The following is a 23399-nucleotide window of genomic DNA, read 5'->3' as shown; positions in this document are numbered from 1 at the left end:
TTGCTCCCTCTGAACTCAATTGCATGGCTCCTGCTGGCTTCCACAGGAGTGGGACTGTGCCTTTATTGGACTGTTTTGCAGCTGGAAGGGGTTCAGAAACACAGGGCTTCTTGGCATCGCTGCCGCTTGCTTCCACTCACTTCTGTGATGCCAGAATGTAATAACAGGAATTTCATGAGATAGTGGGATACTCCCTCTTGACTGGAGACTAGGGAGCCATTTATTGTTCAAACATAGCAATGAAGTTCAAAATTACAACAGTGCCTTATTCCATACATTGCAGCAGCCTTAAAGGGTTCCAATTAGAGCCTGGAAGGATTTAAAACTAAATAGGCATATAGGGCTATTGTTAAATTTCTTCTAACCACCTCCTCTTTTAAGTGGCTCATATATGCTCCAAATAAAATTCCCTTTGGTTAATATTGGCCATGTTTGGACTCTAGCCAAAAGTGCATGAAAAATGTTGACGCAAAATTGGACCGGCCAGTTTGAAGAGCTTTTAGAATAAAAACACACATTCCCAGAATGCTCAAGCAGAAAAGTCGTATTCGAACCTAGCTATCTGCAGTAACTCCAATAGCAAATAATGGCCCAGTTCTTCAGTAGGTGCCACTTGGCAGATTATAATTAATAATAATGCCACTTAGCTCTTATACAGTAACTCTCAGAGCTGTCTGCAAAAGGAGCTCAGTGTCATCATCCCCATTTAACAGACCGGGAAACTGAGCCACAGAGCAGTGATGTGACTTGACCAAGGGCACCTAGCAAATCAATGGCAGAGCCAGGAATAGACCCCTGGTCTCCCGAGACCCACTCTAGTGTTCTATCTAAGCCAATTTACAGGAGCTGAGGATCAGACCCCCATAATTGTCTGTAGTTAATATTGCAAATGTGTCCTGACCTTGATGTTTTAGGGCAGATTCTATGAAGATCTTAGAATGTCACTGACTGGGAAAAAAACTAATTCTGAATCACCTTCAGTCCCAAATGCTGAAGATGCATCAGGACATCAACCCTGATCTTAAAAGGCTCAGGCTGCCCATGTCATCAATAACACAGTAGAAAGGTTTTGTGGAACCTGGGGCCCGATACGTAATAACCCACAGGACTGAATGAGTTAGTAGCTCTTATTCCACTGAAAGGGATCAGGAGGGTGAATATATCACCCACTTCTAAAGCAACTAGCTTCCATTGAAAGCATTGGTATTGTAAATTGAAATGGCACATAGAAAAGTGTTTCCACCTGTTTAATATTATACATCTTGACAAAATATAAAAAGCTGCCTTTGAAAAGCCTTAATTTGATCAAACACTGTGTTACTGAAACTAATTGCTGCATCAACTGCCATTCAATATGTTTACACTTGCATTCTGTTGCTATCACTGCATAGGGCTATGACGGATGCAGCTAAATATACACATTACGCAGGCATCATCCTCTAAGATTGTATCTACCGAGAACATGATTATAACAGAGGACTCCTCTCCTGTTCATTACTTAGTTTTGCCTTTATAACAGGCTGGTGGCAGGGATTCCTTAATACAGTGGTTCTCAACCTGTGGTCCACGGACTATGTCTAAGTGGTCAGCAAAAAACTTAGACTGAAAACTGGCTGAACAGAATTCAACTATATATACAGGTAACAGATTTCCAAAGGGGTCTGCACTTCCAGTCAACATTTGTTAGGGGGTCCGCCAATGAAAAAAGGTTGAAAACCACTGCTTGAATAGAGACCGCAAAGTAGATTGAACTTGATGGTTTCTCTTCTTTTTTTAAATTGTCCTTAATTACCTAGGAGTGTTAAAACCCTCCCGCAGGTGGGAAGATCAAAGTCTGTCCCATCCAGGGTTGGAGTGCCTTGCACACCAGGAGTATTGAGCTTCCCAAAGAATAAAGGCCTCACTGCGAAGCCAACAAGTGGGGGATCGTTCTGCATTCATGCTCCATGCCCATTGTCTATATCACAATGAACATGAGGAGTGTCCTGCCTTTGAATTGATGGAGATGCCCCATTGAGTTGCACCAAGCACAGAGGGAGATGCAGTGTGGGTCAGAGCTGTGCACCAATCCTGGCTATGGGAAAATAGGAGTAGAGATTTTTTTCTCTCATTTTCATTGAAAATTTTCCTTAGAGGAGAAAAAAAACCAATTTCCCAACCTAATCTACTCAGACTTGTGGAGGAAGACAGAGACCCACACTGGATTCCTCAGGGATATTTAAGCACAGCTCCTGGCTGAGGAAATCCCATCAAATTCTAGTTATTATAGCTGTATTATATTGTGCTTATTAGCTGGTATTTAACATACACCCAGGGCTGAAAATATGGATGCAACGTTGTGGAACAAAGGTGTGTTCTCTGTGTCACTGTCTAGGACTTGAGTAAACATACCCAGACTGTCATCAGTCAGACTCATGGCCAGGGTTTCCCATTGGTGATTCCCGTCGCACTGCCATAGGATGATCAAGCCAGGGCCTAAGAACAAAGAAACCAGGTTGTGCTCTTGTGTCTGAACAGACTCTCAATAGCACCTTGGACAATTCAATCAGGTCTATGTTTCTGGGGTACCTCCATTTTTTGGGTGCCCAACTCGGCGGTGTTTTGGAGCTCATGGCCCAGTGTCATGATTCAGGCAAGAGCCAGCATGGTGATTTTGGAGTGATGATGCAAACCATCCTAGTGTGATGATGTACAGGATGCATTAAAGAAAAGCCGAGAGATACTGCATTTGGCATGTTTGCAGCTCCCCTATCAGTTGCCATGTAAGCTTCAGTTTGGAAAACCCAGTTCTGGATGCCAGTTAGTGATTTAAATGACCTAAAATTCCCCAAACTCTACATTGGGGAATCTAGTTTGTTTCCTCCTGGAGGTGAGAGCAGAAGCACAGCTACCTTTCTACTGTATGCCAGACCCTGCGCCTGCTCCAGCCTATCGTTCCTCTCCCAACCAGTTGCAAATTTGCACAGTTCCATCTGCACCTCACAGACACATGCCTAGACAGGAGGCTGCAGAATGACCTTTCTTCTCTCTCTCGGCCTTGGTGGTCAATCACAGCAAAGGTGAGAGGAATTAAATCCAAGGCAGCCACGGCAGAGAGTTCAGATTAAGGGATTACAGCAAATCCAAATTAACAGCTCAGAGGAAGAGCAGCCAGCAGTGTCAGTTTTTATGAACAGAAAAGAAGCCATCAAGCACTGTAGGCCCTCAGGTCTTGCTGCTATCACTCATGCTCTTTGCTGGATTACCAGGGAAAGGACTGCAGCATTAGGTCAAAGGAGGCCTGGAGAGATTGTCTTTATGAAGGCTACTAGGCCACTCTTGGGTCTTCTGTCAGTTTCTTGGAGGAAATCCATGCCCAACGACCCTGCTTGTGGAGTGGAAGGTTTCTGAGTGACAGGGCATGGATCTCTTGATGATTACCTGTTCTGTTCATTCCCTCTGAAGCACCTGGCATTGTCAACTGCCAGAAGACATGATGCTGGGCTAGATGGACCATTGGTCTGACCAATATGGCCGTTCTTATGTTCTTATGAGAGGGATCTGCTCATTGCCAAGAAGGGATGGGTGAACTGCTGTGCCAAAATACCAAGGTATGGCTTCTCTTGTATTATTTCTGGCCAGACCAGAAGCAGGAAGTCTCATGAGAAATCTTGTTCTCCACATAAATTAAACAGACCCGAGAGGACATGGCTTGGAGAAGTATCAGAATGTATAGGTGCCCTTTGGGATCAAAACAAATCTTTTGAGGTTCTTCCATCATTCCTGAGGACTTCTTACGTTTGGAGCTGCATGCATCTGCACTAGGGTGGCCAGATGTCCCGATTTTATAGGGACAGTCCCAATATTTGGGGCTTTGTCTTATATAGGCACCTATTACCCCCCATCCCCTGTCCCGATTTTTCACTCTTGCTGTCTGGTCACCCTAATCTGCACACAGAGCTGCTCATGGAGTTGAACTGAGGCTTTGAATGTAGCACTCATCTTCTTAATTCTCTTCCAAGCTCTTAACTGCTATTACTGCAAACACAGCTGTACCCTTCCACTATTGTAATGCAGAGGAACAGCAGCCCACAGGTGTGAGGTGCCCTAGCCTGACCTTGTAGAGTTAATACATCTGGACTCAGAGCAACAGAAACCCAGCAAACAAAAACATCAGCCCCAGTGCCCAGTCACACCTCCTGCTTCCTTAAAATAACCCACCGGATCCAGCTGAGATCGATGCAGCCTGCTGGGCTTTGATGATAGGCCCCGCGGATCATCCTTCAGAAGGCAAATTAATCCTGACAGCTCTTGGAACAGCTTGATACAGTCCCAGGGTTCCCTTGGATGGCGTGGTTGGGGTGGGTCCTAAGGAGGGGAGTGGGAAGATGGGAACGAGGAGGGCGGGGATCCAGGAAACAGTGAAGACAGGATATTACACATTTCATTATGATTTCCAATGAAAGGGGCCTGGGAAGGCAGGGAGGGGGGGCTGGCTGCCTGGAAAGAGGGGGATCTGGCTGCCTATAATCTATTTGGCCATGTTTGTGGAGCCTCCAAGGACTGACAAATGATACACATTCATCCTAACTCCCTTGTAATGCATGGAAAGACCCCCAGAGAAGGGACAAGTTTCCAACCCTGCCTGTGGAGATTTACAGGGCCTCCTTGGCTCGGATGGATGATGGCTCTGACAGAGGAGGATATTCACAGGCCAGTAAGTAAGGTGCTCTCTGCCATGAGGTTCCAATCCCTGGGATGGGAGTCGTCCCGGCTTTTTCAGTGCATTCATAGTTCGTGACTAGGAAACCTCCAAAGGACCAGAGTTTGGGTTGGGATTCGAGCAGCACTGCCCCCAAACCTGACAGCTTCCTACAGCATCCAAACCTCCTGGGTCTGTGAAAGGGAGCTGGGCATTCCCTGGGGACATGCCCTCTTAGGGGGATTTCCAGTGCTTAGAGCTTGCAGATCTTCCAGATGAAAAGCGTTGTACAAGAACCGTGCATTGTTATTACCACTCTATCGGAGCTCGAGGTAACCAGAGCTTCTCACCTGGTACTGTGACTCTTTGTCTTCGTGTCCTGGCAGGGACAGCGTGGAGAGGAAGCTCCTGGGGAGGGGGTGTGTGTGGAGAAATCAGACTGAGCTGTCACAGAGCTCTAGAACTGGGTAGCTCAGAGAGTTTGGAGGAATGTTTAGGTGGCTTTTGTTTTGCCCTTTACTCATTTCACTCACAGGCAAGGGAGGGTTAGATGAGTGGGGATGGAGAGCTCATACCATGAGCTTTGAGCTAGAAACCAAAGGCAATGGCCCGTTGCTGAGTTGGTAGCGGAGGGGGCCTTATGAAAGCAATTCCTCTGGGGCCGGATCCAAAGACTTATGAAATCTATGGTCCCACCGTGAGCAGAACAAGCAAATGCTTAATCCTTTCAAATGCTTTTACTACAGCTAACACTGCTCAGCTGCGCTGCCCAAGGGGTAGGCGATTAGTAATAACAGCAGTAATGCTTAACAGCTGTGCAGTGCTTTCACCTTCGAACCGCTGTTCCCAGATCAACCAGCTAATTAGCCGATATGGATAGGAGGACTAGCTTTTCCAGCCAGCCCCCCAGTGAAGATTCAAGGAAGCAGGATTACTAAAGTTTGAATTTGGCCAAGACACCAGCCTTAACATTGCTGCTGTTGAGGGAAAAAGAACAAAAGTGCATCTTTGTCTTTTTAGAGACTAGCCGGGATCAGGAGGACATTGATTTTACATCTCATCTGCAAGACAGCATCGGACAGCACAGCCTAGCAGGACATCACGTCACCATTGACCCTGACAGAAGAGTGCATTAGTGTTGACTCAACACCTGCTGCACACCCAGGAGAAGCAGCAAGGTTCAGTGGATATAGAGCCCTGGCTTGAGATGTCAGTTCTAGTCCCACCTCTGCCACTGACCTGCCGTGTGACCTTGGGCAAGTCACTTTGGCCCAAATGCTCAAACGTATTTATGCTCCTCATTGCCCTTGAAATTGGCAGTTAGGTGCCTGAATTCCTTTAAGATCTGTTTCCCCCTCCTACCCTTTGTCTGTCTTATCAATTCAGACAGTAAGCTCTGTCAGGCATGGACTGTCTCTTACTAGGCTTCTGTACAGCGCCTGGCACAATGAGGTCCTAACCTCAGTTGGGATTTCTAGGTGCCACTGCAATATAGATAATATTACCTTACTGATCCTTGGAAGTCTCATATGCAAGTACTGACCAGCTGAACTTTGCTTAGCTGTAGAGATCTAGTGGCATCTCAGTACAAGATAATGCAGTTGGTGGGCGACCTGGGGAATTTTTTGCTCACTGGTGAGGCTGTCCTGCGGGGGCTGTAGGGACAGACCAGCAGACGGGTATGGAAACCCCTCTTACTCTGCTCCACCATGGCCCTGCCAAGATGGCCCGTGGGTTCCATAAAGTCTGATTCAATTTCTTGGTCCTAATCACAGCTTCCCATGTACTTTGAAAACTTCCAGAGCCCACTTCAGCTCTGGGATATTTTGTGTCATTTACAGGATCGGTGGGGCTGTAACTTTAAAACGGACAGAATCTAGCTGGGATGGAGCCCCTATTGCCTCACGCTGCCGTGCTCTGTCAGGTTTTATAGCCCCAGGTAGGAATGGTTGGCGCAGTTTCACACAAACCAGAAACCCCATCAGCCTTTGAATGTTGACATGGTCGGGCTGGATTGTGTAATTGCCTTTCCGTCTCTGACCTCATAGAGTTGGCCGGGCGGCATCAGAGGGACGCAAGGAAGGACCCAGGTCAGCCTTGATCCAAACTCCAGTTAAGAAATCCATTCAGTTATCCCGAGAGAACGATCATACAGAAGGATCAGCTTCCCTTTCGCAGATCCAGCACAGAACAGTTACCCGGCCATGTGCAAAGAAAGCTGCAGTCTTGATTCAGGCTAAAGGCCCATTGATGTCAGTTAGGGAGACACACTTGGGAGTTCTCTTGGGAGACCGTCTTGGTGTTTTGCCATTGTCTCACCAGGTGACCTCTGACAAGTCACTTCGGACTCAGTTTCCCCTCATTTTGGGATGCTCACCTAAGAGGGACTGATTTTCAGAAGTGCTGAGCATTCACAGCTCCCACTGACTTTCACTGGAGCTCTGGGTGCTGAAAATAAGGGCCAAAGTGGCACCCCAAAAAAGGAGGCGCCCAGAACTAGTGGAGGCTTTGAAAAAAATCTGAGCTTTAACTGCTTGACAACAGGCTTGGTAAAGCCCTGGCTGGGATGATTTAGTTGGGGATTGGTCCTGCTTTGAGCAGGGGGTTGGACTAGATGACCTCCTGAGGTCCCTTCCAACCCTGATATTCTATGATTCTATGCTCCATGGCTCAGTTCCCCATCTGTAAAATGTGGATACCGATATTTATTTCCCTTTGTAAAGTGTTTTGAGATCCCTGGATGGAATGTTCTATGTAAATGCCACTCTTATTATGAAAGAAACGGGTTTGCACTGTGAACCCAGAACTGCCAATGGCCCCCTTCGTAATGAACATTTATACAGCTTTCATCTCAAAGGACCCCACCACTTCTATGCAGCCCACTCTGGGGTGAGGCATTTTAACAGCCCACAGCAACAATCGTACAGAGAGGCAGCAGAGTGAAGAATACTATTTTCAACAGCAACTACAGAGGGTATTTGCTATAGGATACTGGGAATAACACTCACATCTCTTTTGAAACGTGCCCTGTGAACTTTACTGATGACAGGACCAGAGTTTTGTATCTTACTGTCTTGCAGCTCAGTGCACTGGTTCAGAGCAAAGAGTGACACCTACTGCATTACCTACACGAATTGCTGCAGCATTTCTGTATTGGATTCAGCTCCCAACCTAGTACAGAGAAGACCCGAAGCTACTTAGGCTCATAGCAGAAGACAGTCCAGCCAAGGACAGAGTATTAGGGATTATCAGTCACTCGTTATATTAAGGTTCCATTTATAAAGGGCTAATAAATGAATGAAAGGCATCATAACCACATGACTGACATGAGCTGTAAATCTGAAGGGCTAGCGTAACCCGAGTCCCAACCCACCGTCTTAACTGTCTTCTGACAATGCTCACACCTTGTGGCCGTTATGCTCGCCCTGGAGAAGGCTCAAGAAAACCACATTTTCCAGCAATGGGGAGGCAGTCTAGCACTGAAACAGCCTAAGGCAGGGTTGTCTGCTCGGCTGATAGCAACAAGTGATTGATCCCCACTGGCAGGCTGCACCCGGAGGAAGCGAACACATCCAAAAACTGAGATCAAGCAACTCCTCTCCCTCCCGGCTGGATCTTAATCAGAAACACGAGCACGGAACACTCAAGTCCCTTCACTCACGCCTGCAGTATCACCACAGATGGGCTAGGAAATTAAACGGATGACTTTGATGTGAAACAACCAGCCGGCTTCTCTCTGTTATTCCTTCTCCCTCCTTTTCTGGCTTCCCCTTTGCCAAATGGTTACTATAGATGCTTCCCCTCCACTCCTCATTTTTCTAGGGTTACAGAGTGGTTGAATTATTCACCCATATAAATAAGATCACCTGCCACAAGGCAGAGAAGGCCAAGGTAAATACCACATCTATCCACAAGTGCCGAATCTCCCCCTTTAAGTTACCCACATTAGGAATTAAATAACAAATAGTCACTTTAGGGAGGGAAATTTTGGAGTGAATTTAGCACTCAGGAAACATACCAGATTGACAGCCGTGAAAACTCCATTTAACTACAGGCCATGCTATCCAACTATCCGCTCTGCAAGCTGGCTTGCTCGTGTGCTTCACCCCAGCGCTGCAGAGACCCTCTCTAATGGGAAGAGAGTAGCTCAGCATTCATGTTCCATTTCAACTTTTCCTTCTTTGCAGAGACTGTCCGTAAGAGGGCTGGTTAATGTCAGTTGTGGTTTTTGCAACATGCACAGCAACCTACTAGGAACAGGACAAATCCCATCAACTAAGGGCCTCTGAACCATTGTCAGGCAATAACCATCATGTACTAGTTTTGACAGTGCTGGGTTTCAGATCCCACTACCAATCTCTTGAGATATATGGTCCCAAGCTCTTTATGGTCTGTTAATATTATGGGACAGATTCACAGCTGGTGAAGTTCGATGCAACCATACTGTCTGCAGTGGAGCAATGCTGATTTACACCAACTGGGGATCTGGTCTCCCAGCTTTTTTACCCTTTGTGGTAACAGCAGAGGCATCCCATCCTGTTTGCACCTGTGGGCATGCCATGCACATCAAGGACAAGCACTCGCTTGGGGCCCTGTGGTGATGTAGCCTGGGTGCATTTAGAGCTGGCTAAGAAATGTATTTAATTTTCTGCAAAATATTGGATGGAAATAAACAATTTTGAGGGGATTTTTTTCCAGGTTTTGGTTGAATTGAAAACCAATTCCCGCCCCTCTCTTTTGACACAAACCAGAACCTTTTTGAGGAAAATAGAGTTTTGACATTTAATCCAAAAGGGCTTTTCTCAATTAAAAAAAATCAATAGTGACTTTTTGACCAGCTCTACAGCCACTTTCACCCAAAGGTCTCACAGCACTTGCATGCATTACTTTATTCTCAGGCTGGGAATGTGTTTCCATGGAGATGGTGTCAGGTTGTTATCAGGACCTGTTGTTATTATTTCTGTTACTGTAGCACCCCGGGGCACTAGTAACGGACCAAGGCTGTGTTATGCTAGATAGAAGAATGCGGTAAAAGGGGGAAAATCACTCCCATCCTCAGTTCTATTTAGAGTGGGAGAAGCTTCTTGGAACTGGGGTTGTCTCTGTCTCACAGTGGACCCCCGCAGTCGTGGTTGGAGCCTATGGCCAAATCACCTTACCTTGGCTTCTGGGCATAGGTCTGGCTCTCTGTCCCTGGTGATAATCCAGCTCCCTGTGCTGTTGGATCATGGAGGTGATCCAGCCCTCCTGCTAAGTGCTAATAGCCCACCCCTCCAGAGTTAACAAAAACCTGAGTCCCACAGAACGAAAACGTCTTCTAGCCCAGCTGCACACTCGCTAGTCCTTTTGCCCCAGTTTTCTACACGGCCTTCCCCAGTGAAACATTGGGGTGAAGCACTCCTTCTATTCTGGCTTGTGGTCCAGGAACGCTATAACAAGTCACAAAAGTCCATCTACGTAGATATCTTGCTTCACCCCCTGGAACTGCCTGCACTGTCTGCATCAGGACTCTTCCTTGCGCCCATAACAAGACCGCTCCATAGCACTCCCTATCACCCATCATGTGGTATGGTAGGAGAGCCTTCCGCCGACTTACCAGTCTCCTTTCTCTTGCAGAAATCCCCGTTCTACCTTCCCTTTGGCCTTCCTCTCCCACTAAGCTAATCAGGCTCCCTCCCATCAGGATGTCTCAACGACCATGACCAGGGGAGACAGTGGAGTAGACACGAGTGGAATTCAGTCCATCTCCCTTAAAGGACCCTCTGAGAGCGACTCTCGGCACTGCTGTACTGTGAATAATACTAAGCGACTTGCCCAAGGTCAGAAAACAGTCAGTGCTGATAATTAGAACCCAGGAGTCCTGTATTCCAATTGCTAGATCACACACACACTTCCTATCTATGCAAATCAAGCACAAGCCAAAGAATTCTGCTGGCTGGCTAGTGGTATTTTGCTGGGTTTTTAAAAAAAATATTACTATCCCCTGCTCCCCTTTTCCCTAAATTGTTTCCAAACAAACAAATGTTCATTTTTTGGGTTAAAAAACAACAACCACCACCTCTAAAGGCAGAAAAGAAAAGAAAACTTCAAACACACTCACAGAAGACAGCAAAGCAGAGAGCAGTGTCTCCATCATGTCTCTGCAGATCGCTTTCCTGGGGAGATGCAGAAGGGTCCTGGATGGCAGCCAAACCCCAGCTGGAAAAGAAAGGAGATTTTCAAACATGACAAATTGGCCGATTCACGTGACACGTTGAGCAGCTTCCCGGGCAGCAGGGCACTTCGCGAGGAGCTCCCCCAGCAGGGAAGCCTGCTGCGAACAAGCCCTGGGGCTCGCTTGCTCCCTTCGGAAAGGAGCAGGAATGTCTGGCCCGCTGGGCCAGCTGAGATACAGGATGCTCCGTCTCCTTCCAGCGCAGCAGCACCATGGGGCATTAGCAGCATTAGGGTTTCTTCATGAGCTCTCGGGTTTGTTTTTTCCCGTTTGTGTGGCCATGCTGGGAGGACAATTCAGGCTCATGTTTCGAGGGGAAAACCCAGTGATCACAAGGGCAGATCTGGCTGGGGACAAGCTGGGAGACTCTGCTACGCATGAACAGAAAGAGCAAGAAGCGGGGGCGACAGCAACTCAATGACTGACGCCCCTCCGCTTTGCTCTGGGTTTAGCAGCTGCAGGAAGACAGGCCATCCCCACTTTTAAAGTGCTGCTTTAAGTACCCTCTTCAAATCAGCTGCTAGCAGCTCAAGTGTCCTTCAGCCAGGACTTGTCTGCATTTATTTCTTCCTCAGGGAAGCTACCTGCTGGCAAAGCCCCAGCATAGCTGTGCTGCACTGATGTGAAGTGGGGCCTTCCCCCAGTTTTGACCTAGGGTAACTGCATCCCATCTTACACCGCAGCAGAAGGTCTATGCTGGGGATTAATATGGGTTTAGCTCCAAAAGTATCTAATGTAGACAAACCCACAGAGAGCGGCTCAAGCCATGCCATTAGGGTCTGGGGTCAGATTTCAAATCTTCCTTGTGTTCCAATCTGGGGTTTTGGTTTGGGTCTGTTTCTCCTTTAATTACAGTTGGCAGGAATCTTATGTTACCTTTGCAAGTTTCACAGGAATGCCTGAGTGAGCTGGAGATACTGTCTATTGCTTCTTGCTATTTTATTTGTATAGCTATCGAAGCATGGATATTGCTTTGGTGACATGAAGCACTCAGAATAGCTGGAGCACAGCTAGGTATGGATAAGGAAGGAGGGTAGTCTAGTGCAGTGGTTCTCAAACTTGGGCCACCGCCGCTTGTTCAGGGAAAGCCCCTGGTGGGCTGGGCCGGTTTGTTTACCTGCCACATCTGCAGGGTCGGCCTATTACAGCTCCCACTGGCAACGGTTTGTCGCTCCAGGCCAATGGGGCTGCAGGAAGGGCGGCCAGCACATCTCTCGGCCCGCGCCGCTTCCTGCAGCCCCCATTGGCCTGGAGCAGCGAACCGCAGCCAGTGGGAGCCGCGATCGGCCAATCCTGTGGACGCGGCAGGTAAACAAACCGGCCTGGCCCGCCAGGGGCTTTCCCTGAACAAGCAGCAGCGGCCCAAGTTTGAGAACCACTGGTCTAGTGCTTAGACTCAGAGTGTAAGAGTCAGGACTCCTAGGTTCTGTTTCTGGACCTGCCTCTCAATAGCTGCAAGATACAGCAACTCTTTGTGCCTCAGTTTTCCCATCTGTAAAATGGGGACAGTAACTATCTCACAAGGGAGGTCATGTCATTAATGTTCACAAAGCTCTTTGAGAACCTTAAATGAAAGGTGCAAATTATTATCATTTTCCCCAAGTTGTGGTCTGCATCCCTCACTTCTCATGTTGTTCCTAAGGGCAGATATTGGCAGGGGGAGGGGCTGGGTTTGGGATGGGATTTTTATCAAAGGGACGCTGTAAAGATACTGGGAATGGAATATCAAGGCTCCTGCATCCTCCTCATACCTACAGCAAGGCAATAGCATATAGCAGAGTCCCCAGCACAGTGTGCTTTCAGAAACCGTGACTGTCGACATGCTATACCACAGTAATATTCCCATCCTCAGGGCAATACTTTATAGCTATAAATCAGGCACGGTTTATAATTCTCTAATAACTTTAATAATAATACTTTGCAGGTAAATAGCAGCTTTCACTCCAGGACTGCACTGTACTTAAAAACATTGATTACACAACCCTGCTATGAGGCAGGAAAGGCGATTTAAGGCCAATAAAGAGACAAGAAAGTGGCGGCACAGAGAAGTTAAGTGAACCATCCAAAGAAAGAGAACTCAGGGCCCAGGGCCTTGTCCTAATCACCACAAAGCTGACTGAGAACATGGGTTGAAGCCGTTCAGACAGAAGAAAAAAAACTTTATTGAGGTCTGAGATTTCCAAGTTCTTTCCGGGATGGGAAGTGGAAATATCAGAAAAACTTGTCTCGCAGTGTATGTGTTCTGACCATAAACAGGGGCCTCTGGGGGTCCCATGAGCACCCGTGGTTTTTTGTGATTGCTGGCAAAGCTTTGCAGGACCCCAGAGGTTTGGCAAGTTGCCTTAATATTCAAACTTTGGGGTTCTCGCCACAGTATTTCTGGACCTTAAGCCTTTTGCGGGATCCAACTTAAATGTCAGTTTTGTCACTAGAGCTGGGAAAATGCACCACAAAGTTTTCTGTGAATAATCACGGGGCGGGGGGGGGGGGGGATTTGTTTTAGCTTTGGTCCATCCTCCTTTCATAGTGGTCTGAAGACTTCAGCAATCTGGCCGGAAGGCTAGAAGAAAGAGTGAATTTTAAGCCAATATTTGAGACTTTGTAATTTGTAATCATGAATATTCACTCTAGAAACCTGATTCTAAGAGTTACCCTCATCCAGTCAGGGAACAGAAACAATACCACCTGGTTTGTGTGTCCGATCAGTCCTAGTTAGCCAACACAGCTCACATTTCATATACGTAGCACTCATCTGTGACCGCCTTCCAAACAAACTACGGACCAAGAATTTATCAGAGTGCGCCCCGCAAACAGTTCCACTAAATACATTTGAGAAAATGGGAAATTTGTCGCCTTGCAGACCTTTCGGAAGCAGAAAAAGTGGTGAAATTAATCAGATAAATTATTCACCAGGAATGTGCCATTCAGCTCTATTTGTAAAGCAGTCCTGAGCCAAGTGAAACTGGTTTGGTTTCAGGCTGTGGGGTGAAGGGTTTTCTCATCTCATGTAATGAGGGGCCAAACGAATTACCAATGCGAGCAGTTGCAAGTCCCATGGAAGGATCTAGGCCGGATTCAGTGGCGACATCAACAGAAATGTTAAGTTGTACCTTGGGAGTAAGTTGGTCAGTAACATGCTCTGAGTGGAGGCTGCCATGTGAGTGCACTTTACATCCAAGGGGTGTTTGTGTGTGTGTGTGTGTGAGAGAGAGAAAATGGGGGATAAGAGAAAAAGCAACAGGTGGGTGCATAAAAAGCAGCTTCTCTGCATACTTCAGCCTATCCCCAAGCCGCCTGCTAGGCAGAGGACTAGATTTGGATCTATGGGTAAGTCCACACAGCAATCAGAGATGTGATTGCAACACATGTGGACATACCCAATTTGTCTTTAATCTAGCTAGCTCAGGTAGTGGAGCAGTGAAGCTGTGGCAGCATTGACTTCAGCATGGGTCAGCTGCCCAAGCAAGTACCCAGGGTCCCTGTGCTGCCGTGACTCCACTGGTCCAGTATCCAAGCTAGCTAGATTAAATCTAGTTTGGGTATGTCTACACATGCTGCAGTCACCCCATTAACCCCCAACTGCAGTGTAGACAGACCTTATGTCATGCTTATGGAAATCCAGAGTGACTCCACTGAAGCAATGGGTGTTAGAAGAGTGTTAAAATGGTGTGACACCAAAATGGTGTAAGTTATACTCATTTTATATGAGAGACGGATTCATATTACAATACTTTCGCATCACTGCGACCCATTTTCTACTCTTGGTACGTAACTTGCAGCCCCATCCTAGGATATTGCTGAATTGGCTCCATTAATTTACATCTGGTCCATGCCTGAAACTCCCCTCCTATTCACGATGTCAGATACTCGCAATCAGCCCAGAAATGCTGATACAAAGGAAACACGCTGCCCACGGTAAGCACTGTGCATTAGTCCCATTGGCATGTGATATATCATGGTTAATAGTCTCTCCTTCATGATGCTATTGGCCCCAACCCGGGAGCTTGGGAAGAATTCAAAGTCCAGTTTATCAGCAAAAAAATAAGCTTGTTAAACTTAAAACAAGCAGACGCGGCTCAGGCTAGAGGATGATTTATTAGGAAACATAGACTTAGGACAGGGTGTGGGAGAGGGAACCACGGAATCCCACTTACAGTCTGTAAAGATTCCAACTTGTAATCTAATGAGCCAGATCATATTCCTTGGGCTGAGGACTAGTCATCTGGGATCCATCACTAGGTGGGGATGAGCAACGGGAAGGAGCCCTGCTTCTTCACATAGAGAGTACTTGTTCCAGAGTGCCATGCACAGGAATTGGAGAGTATCCCTTTCAAGAGTTTGCGAGCCCTCTAGCGGTGCTCACGGTGTTCTGTGGTTTCGAAGCCAACCAGAGCAGCAGTGTGTAGATGGGACAAGGCCTCGCCTGTTTTATATCGTGAGTAAACACAGTTCTTTGGTCCGTGTGGTGTCTTTGCACTAGTATTGTGTAAAGGGCAAAAAGACACAGCGCGGAGCCCTCTGGCCGCTACATGAGCATTAGTGCTGCTGGAACCTGCAGCTGCTGCAGAGAATCCATGGACCACTGGGAAGTTTGGACGCATCATTTTCTATATGGGATCTCTCCCCCTGGGATTAGGATAAAGGGAAGGGCGTGGCTGCCCCTCCCGTTAAATGCATCTCCTCTACCTGGCTTCAAGGGATCAGTGCCCCAACCACCACAGCTCCCTCTGCTGGCGCCATGAGAACTCCCCCTTCCTGCTTCCACCTCCTTTAGCCACTGCCTCCCCTCTTGAGTAGCAAGCAGCACCCAACGCATCCAGAGGCTTCAGTCCCACTGTGCTGAGCACTGGACAAACAGTGCTGCAACCTACTGCTGTCTCCAGCTCTGAAGACCCAGGGCCACACAACTAAGTTGAGAGGATTCTTGGAAATCCCTTATCCAGAATCCTCTCTCTCACGGCGACACAATAATTTGGAGGAACAGAGTAAAGATGGGGAAGAGAAACTTGGCGAAGCCTCATTGACTCTGGGCTCCACTGAAAAGCTTGTGTGGAGTATGCTTAGCTCTCCTGAATAGATGACTGTCTTGGGGTATACATGGGATAAGCTCCATCAGGACCCAGTGCCAGGTAAGCCTCTGCATGTCTAATATAGTTGTTTGCACATAGGGCATCTGCAGTGCATGTGTCCTGACTTGGACAATAGGTGCATTAAGGTCCAGTGAGTGAAGCAGAGACTCCTGGACTCCTGCCTCTGCCACTGTCTCACTGTGGAACCTTGGGCAACTCACTTCCCCTCTCTGTGTCTCATCTTTAAAGTGGGAGTAGTAGCAACACTTCCACACAGGTTTAGTTCATGTATGTCAAGTGCTCTGAAATCCTGGACAGCCAAGATTCCGTGCCTTTTCTGGGTAGTGTTGGCAAAAACATGGATGGGCTATGGAGGATGAATGGTTTGCTGATCCCTGCTGGCCAGGACCATCCCACTGGCCAAGAACTCACTTGAAAGAACAGACACCCCCCCTCAGAACTCAATGGCCTCCCTCAAATGAAAGTCCTGCTCTTGCAGCCACCCCAGGATCACCCACGGGGCATCTACCAACAGCAGCTCTTCACTGTAATGTTGCCTTGTTCGACCTTCATGTTAACACACAGACTGGGCTTGCACAAGGGCTGCCACTGCCTTGTCCCATTCGAGCTGGAAAGAGGGAGCTCAAGGCCAGAGGAGAAACCCCTGGGAGCCCCGCAGTGGAAAGGTTTGTGGAGTCAGAGATTCTAAAACCAGTAAGGACGGCTGTGACCATCTAGTCCGACCTCCTGGATAACACAGGCCATAGGGCCCCCTGAATTAATTCCTGTCCGAACTAGGCCAGAGATTTTAGCAAAGCAGCCAATCTGTTTTTAAAATGGTTAGCGAGGTAGACTCCACCACGACCCCTTGGTAAGTTGCTCCAATGGTTAATTACACTCATTGTTAAAAACGTGAGTCTTCTTTCTAGTCCGAATTGGTCTAGCTTAAATCCCGGCCCTTGGATCTTGTTCTACTTTTGTTAGCTAGACTGAAGAGTCCATTAGCAAAATGCTGCTGATTTGACCCCTCGCCACGGTCACTTTATGGGGGCAGTGTTTCCTCCAGTCCTTACGCATGAGCAGAGGAGGGGAACGGGAAGGTTTGCTTTAACGCTATTGCCATAACAAGTCAGGCATTTCCCCCCCAGCTCCAGCTCTCTCTCTTTGTGCGAGTGTGTTTGTGCATTGTCGTTTTATAGAAAGGAAAAAGCCAGCGAGAGCCAGCAGATATAAACCTAGCAAGCAGGAAAGGTAATGAGCTGCTGTCAGGCCAAACAGCCCATAAAAATACCGGAGCTGCAAAAGGCAACGCTAGCCGGGGGCGAGGGTCCTTGGCCCCCGCCTAACACATTCCCAGTCCCATCAGCGCTGAACAGTGTTATCCAGAGCTACTGTGCAGGGGAAGAGAGGAGAAATGGGCCCTGTCAGACTTGTCACTATTTGCTGGTAGTAGGTAGCATCCAAGAGGCTCCAGCATGCTTAGTCCTACGACGAGTGCAGGGGACTGGACTAGATGACCTCTCGAGGTCTCTTCCAGTTCTATGCTAGGCACTGTATAGACACATAAGAGGACAAAGTCTCTGCCCCAGATTGCCTACAGTCAAACTAGACAAGACAGATAAACACTGGCAGGGGATTCGGAGGCATGGGAAGGTGAAGTGACTTGCATAAGGTCCCACAAGACATTAACGGCAAAGCCAGGAATACCACCACAGCAACTGGACCAAATTGCCACCTAACTAGAGCAGAGAAGAGGTGGTAGAAGAACCTACCCAGATCTCTGCTGGAGATGCCAGCTGAGCCACAACCCTAAATCTTTCCGAGGCTCTGAGAAATGTTCTATCTGGCTCATTTTGTAACCTCTTTGAACTTTCTGGCTCCAGGCCTGTATCTAGGCAGCTGGCATTTTCTCCTGCTCTTTTTCCTCACCTCTTCCTTTAAAGACCCAACCACAGCACAGGACTAACAAGCTTGTTAGAGTTGCTTCCTGTGCATGTGATCAGGGCAGATTTTCTCACCAAGGCAGCATGTAATTACTGCCAGGGCTTCTGCGCTGTGGCCAAGATGAACTATGTCCAAGCTCCATGAATTGTGTGGCTAATGGCTGAATCGCCCATAAGAAGTTTCCGGTTTAAACTTGGAAGGGTGGGGATGGAGGAAGTCAAGCAGCAGCATCGTCCAGTGGATCAGGTGTTGGCCTGGGAGTCAGGAAACGAGGATTCTATTCCCAGCTCTGACCTGCCTATGTGAGTCACTTTCCCATCCTTTGTCTACTTGTTCCTCCCAACCCTCTAAACCCACCTTGCCTCAGTGGCTACTGCCAGTCGTCATCTAGCGCCTGCTCACTGGGGCAGACTGCAGTCTGTAATGGCCACTCATCACCGGTAAGGGGTTAGGACCTGCTGCCTTAGCCTATTCCCAGGCTGTATTTCTGCAGCCCCAGTACCTCTGTAGACCTTCAACAAGGCCTGCAGCCTGGGGTTTTACCATGCTAGAGCTCCCCAGCTCCCTTTTCCCTTCCCCAGCACTGCTCTGCTTCAGGTACTTTGCTCCCGGGCAGCCCTTCCACCTCCAGGGCTAGAGAGAGACACAGCTCCTGGCAGGGGCGGCTCTAGCTTTTTTGCCACCCCAAGCACGGCAGGCAGGCTGCATTCGGCGGCTTGCCTGCGGGAGGTCCCCGGTCCCGCGGCTTTGATGTACCCTCAGCTGAATTGCCGCCGAATCCGCGGGACTGGCGGACCTCCCGCAGGTGCGCCACCGAAGGCTGCCTGACTGCCGCCCTCGCAGGGACTGGCAGGGCGCCCCCCATGGCTTGCCACCCCAGGCATGTGCTTGGTGTGCTGGTGCCTGGAGCCGCCACTGGCTCCTGGCCCTCAGCCCTCTTATCAGGGCCAGCTAGGCTATAATTGAGCTGGCCACAGCTGTGGCTGCTTCCCCAATCAGCCTAGCTTGGCTGCTTTTAACCCCCTTTCTGCAAGAGTGGGGCAGCCGCCCCACTACAGGTGGGGACTGTCTCTCTTGCTACATATACATAGAGTTCCTTGTGAATTGGGACCCCTCTGTGCTGCTAATGGTCACAGCTGTTCAGTCATCTGGGTGCTAGTAAGGCTGTGCCTACAATGATGCATTTTCCCATTGTGACTATACTCCTGGCTCAGCAATGCTCAGAACACTGGTGTAGACAGGTGCCTGCAGCCCCTGGAGTTTTGACTATTGTGATCAAACCAGGCTCAGAGCAAGTCCACATGATGATGATAAAAATGCAGGCGGTTGACTACAGTGTTGCTCATGTGACCACCCCTACCAAGCCGGTAGAGATTAGACTACGGTAGCAATGGTGGGACATTTTAGGTGAAAAATCCATATGAAATCCCGGCTTCTTTGAAGTCAGTGGCAAAGCTCCCCCAGTCTAGACAGGGTCAAAGGGCCTCATTCTGACCAGGTCTGTGATAGCTTTATGCAGCTGTAACTCCATTGCTTTCAAAGGAATTTCTTCTGACTGACACAAAATTGGGTGAGTTTTTTATATTTTTCACCCACACTCAAGCATTGGTTTCTCTCTCCCAAAACCTGACCCAAGACTCAGCAAACATTTGGGTGAATCTGGCCTGAGTCCTGGGTATGTAGCTGGGGGAGCTTCTCCTAGGTTCTGGTGTCATTGTGAACATTCCTCTCCCTTCCAGCCCCAGAAGCTTGTCCCTAGAGCTGCACAGAACATTTTCGACTAAATATTTTTTCATCAAAAAGTGTGGTTTTACTGATGCCAAAATGCTTTGTGATGATGCATTGATGTCAACAAAGTTTTTGACAGGAAATGTTCTGAAGTCCAGGGTGGAATCTCTGGTCATTTCCAGAGAGATGAAAACCTGACCTTCTCTACCTGAACACGGACATTTCCAACACAATTCTGTTTCATGAAAACATCTAAAAGGTTTTGTTTTTTCCACTGCTGACCGAAAACAAAAGTTGTTGCAAAATGGATAGTAATTCTCTGGGCAGTCTGCTTTGCCACTTAGCTTTGGTTGCTTGTATCAACCCTCTCAGGTTGCACATGTCTCATTTTGCAGTTAACACCGAAGGAGCACTGCCAGCCACAGTGATCAACGTGCTTCCAAATTGCCCTTCTAGCTCGTGGTTTGTGCATAGGTGAGATGGGGCCAGTTACTCCTTGTGTAGGAAGAGGAACTTGGTAATGACACCCCCTTTGAGCAGCTGCAGCCAAGTGGCAGGGTTGAACGAATCAGTGGGAGCTTGAAATATGGCCCGGTGATGTGCTTTCCTGGCAGGATGAAGGCTATTTGATGACACAGGCAAGGAGAGAATTCCCATATAAGTTAAAAAAAAAAAAGGTGCATTCTAGCCATTTGCAGATTGGGAACATGGCTGAGGTGACAGAAAGAATAGGAGCTGGATCCTCACCAGAACTCAAACACTGCAAACTCTGGGAAGAAAATACCGTGGCCACTGCCAGTGTTCTTCAGTGCAACCTGCGACAGAATTAACCACATCAAACAACAGCCCGGCAGTTCCTAGCACAAGTACATTTGACTCAACTGGAAAAGTGGAGGAACTTGCCAGCAATTACTTATTCTGGAATTCATTTGCTTTCCTGGCTCCTTTACTCTGTAGTTATAGATACATGCCCCTCTCCCTGTCTCTTCTAACCCTGAAATTTGGGATTGGGGTTGGAGGCAGAGAAGAAAAGGAACAATAGAGGCAACTCAGTGTCTTAAGCCTAAATTTTTTAGAGTGATTAGTAACTTTGGGTGCTTCTATTTTGGGGGCTCCCAAAACTGAGGTGTCTCAATGAGGGGCTGATTTTCTGAAAGTGTTGAGCCCTTTAAAGTGTTCCCCTCAAAATGGAGGCATCCAAAATCTCTAGTCACTCTTGAAAATTTAGGCCAGGCTTATGTTTAGGTCTCAGGCATTGTCTACATTGAAGACATTTAAGAAAATATTCTAACCAACCTCAAAACTGGTTTGAATATACTGGCAAATTTCTCCAGTGCAGAGAAAGCCCAAGAGCTAAACATAGGCCTGGCCTCAATGTCTCCTGCTCAACGCTGGGCACTTCATATTAGGCAATAAAATAGAGACTTCCATTCCCTCTTATAATGCACTTAAACTCAAGTGGTTGGCATAATAATTCACAAACTTAGACAGAAGCATCTGAATGCTGGGATTGTTAAAACTGCCCTATACCCCAACTTTGGGGATTTATCCAGCACTTCTGGAGACCTCAAAACAAAACCCACCAAAAATCAATACAAAGAAATGCATTATTTTCAGAGACAACTAGGGTGACCAGATAGCAAGTGTGAAAAATCAGGATGGGAGTTGGGAGTAATAGGTGCCTACATAAGCCCTTCCCCCAACCAAGAGCCCCTTCCTTCACCCCAACACCCTCATCCCCAGCTCTACCCCAGAGCCTGCACCCCCAGCCCAGAGCCCTGACCCCCTCCTGCACCCCAACTCCCTGCCCCAGCCCTGCCTGCCCTATACCCTGAATCCCTCATTCCTGGCCCCACCCCACAGCCCTCACCCCTGCACCCCAACCCTCTTCCCCAACCCTGAGCCCCTCCCACACTCCAAACCCGTCATCCCCAGCTCCGTTGGGTCGTGGGCATCAACAATTTTCTTCAACTGGGTCGCCAGGAAAAAAAAATTGATAACCACTGGTCTAGAGTGGGATGCAAACCCAAGTATCAAGTTAAACAGCCAGGGCATTAATCTAAAGCCTCTGCAAACCCTTTCTCCCATCAACTCCCTTCTCTTTATTTCTCCCATCCTGGTGACTACTCTGATCAGGTTGTTTAAACATCCGGGTAAGGCTGGGTACTGGGGTGGGATCGGTCACTTCTACTCGACATCATGTGAATCTCAGAATAATGTGTATTTAGTTTTGGATTCATTCAACCAAAAACCAAAAGGGGAAAGATTCACACAGCCCCAAAATCGGGGTCTTCTTTCTCCTGGGAGCAGAGTTTATGTTTTGATTCTGGACCAAATAAACTCAGGCAGGAGGCCTGAAGCATCAGCCAGACTGACCCCAAAGGGCCAGCTCCCATTCCTGTATGGCCACATGAGGGGTGGGAGGCTGTCAATCATCCCACTCCTCACATCCGGTGTGGAAATGACATAAGTTCCCTTTAGAGAGACACGGTGGATGAGGTAATATCTTTTATTGGACCAATTTCTGTTGGTGAGAGAGACTGAACTAAACTAGCTGTTTGATCTTGTATTTAGCTGTGACACTGGAGTACTTTTCCCAGACCTGAAGAGGAGCTCCGTGTGGCTCGAAAGCTTGTCTCTCTCACCAACATAAGTCGGTCCAATCAAAGATATCCCCTTACTCACTTTGTCTCTCTAGTACCCTGGGACCCCACCACTGCTACACCACCACCACAGAGAAGTTCCCTTTGGTTTTACTGACACAGTCCCAGTTCTGGCCTGGTTTTTAATTGCTTCGTAATTCCTGCAGCACTTATGTTTTTTATAAGCCCCCTGCTTTCCCTAAGGTCAAGAGTTACTCCCCCTCTTTCCTTAATAACAGAACAGCTTGCGAGTAGTAAAACAGGAACACAGCTGCCTATTTCCCTGCATGGATGGGGTGTGTTTGTCGCTCAGGGCTCTGTGGTTAGCAATAAGTGCTCCATATGCTGAGGAGGAAAAGCTACCCATAAACTAAGCAGCTTTGTGGCCTTTCCCCCCCCCCAATCTTTTGACTCTTGTGGACTTCCAAAATCATTGAGAATGACAGTGGGCCCCGTCCCGCATGCCTTGGCTGCTTAAGATTTTGAGAAAAACCTCAGTGCTCACCACCCCTTCCTAGGGCTTGTCTACACTGCAATGTGGCACCAGGATCACTTAAAGGACACATTTAAATTGATACAGTTAGCCAGGACAAAAAGCTGGGTGGATGCTCTAATTTCAATTTAAATCAGGCGTAGCTTAAGTCAGTTAGGAGCAAGTTTAAGCTACATGGAAATCAGCCCCTCAGAAAACCTAAATGAGTGTGTTCACACAGGGGCCTGCACATATTTATCTGTCTCCGTTTAAAAACGAATTAAAGTGATACCAGTGCAATGTTCTCAAGTTAAGGGTTCTTGCAGTACGGCCGGTTGATCAGATGACTTGTAAGAACTTTTGAAACAGGCAGGTGACCAGCCATCCATTAGTGATGGCCCCTCTGAAGAGACAGCGCCCATCTGAGCTTTGTACGTAACATATTTTAATGAGATACTGATGATCCCATGATCATAGACCTCTACGATTAAAGGTCTATGATCACGCAGTCCTCAGCATCTCATTCTAATAGTATCTGTTCCGGAGGGCTCTGTGTTTGAAACAAACCCATGTGGAATTCAGCACAGATTTTCCTGGAAGAAAGGTTTGGTTTCCAGGGTCATTGCAGATCCATACCATGCCACTGGTC

General features: G+C 47.8%; 1 long non-coding RNA gene across 2 annotated transcripts in view; it reads right to left on the bottom strand.

Annotated features, from left to right (window-relative positions):
- The window catches only part of LOC120375742, a 119092-nt gene that overhangs the window by 13683 nt on the left and 82010 nt on the right, over window positions 1-23399 (bottom strand). Inside the window, exons 3-4 of one of the 2 annotated variants that reach the window (XR_005586716.1) lie at window positions 10782-10879; window positions 8795-8928 (exon numbers count right to left, since the gene is read on the bottom strand). This is a non-coding gene — a long non-coding RNA (uncharacterized LOC120375742). Of the gene's footprint in view, window positions 1-8794; window positions 8929-10781; window positions 10880-23399 lie in introns of those variants that run through there. The other variant, XR_005586715.1, reaches the window with a different exon arrangement.

Source organism: Mauremys reevesii, linkage group 12 (assembly GCF_016161935.1).
Source record: "Mauremys reevesii isolate NIE-2019 linkage group 12, ASM1616193v1, whole genome shotgun sequence".
Lineage (NCBI taxonomy): Eukaryota > Metazoa > Chordata > Testudines > Geoemydidae > Mauremys > Mauremys reevesii.
This window is presented reverse-complemented; position numbering and strand designations above follow the sequence as displayed.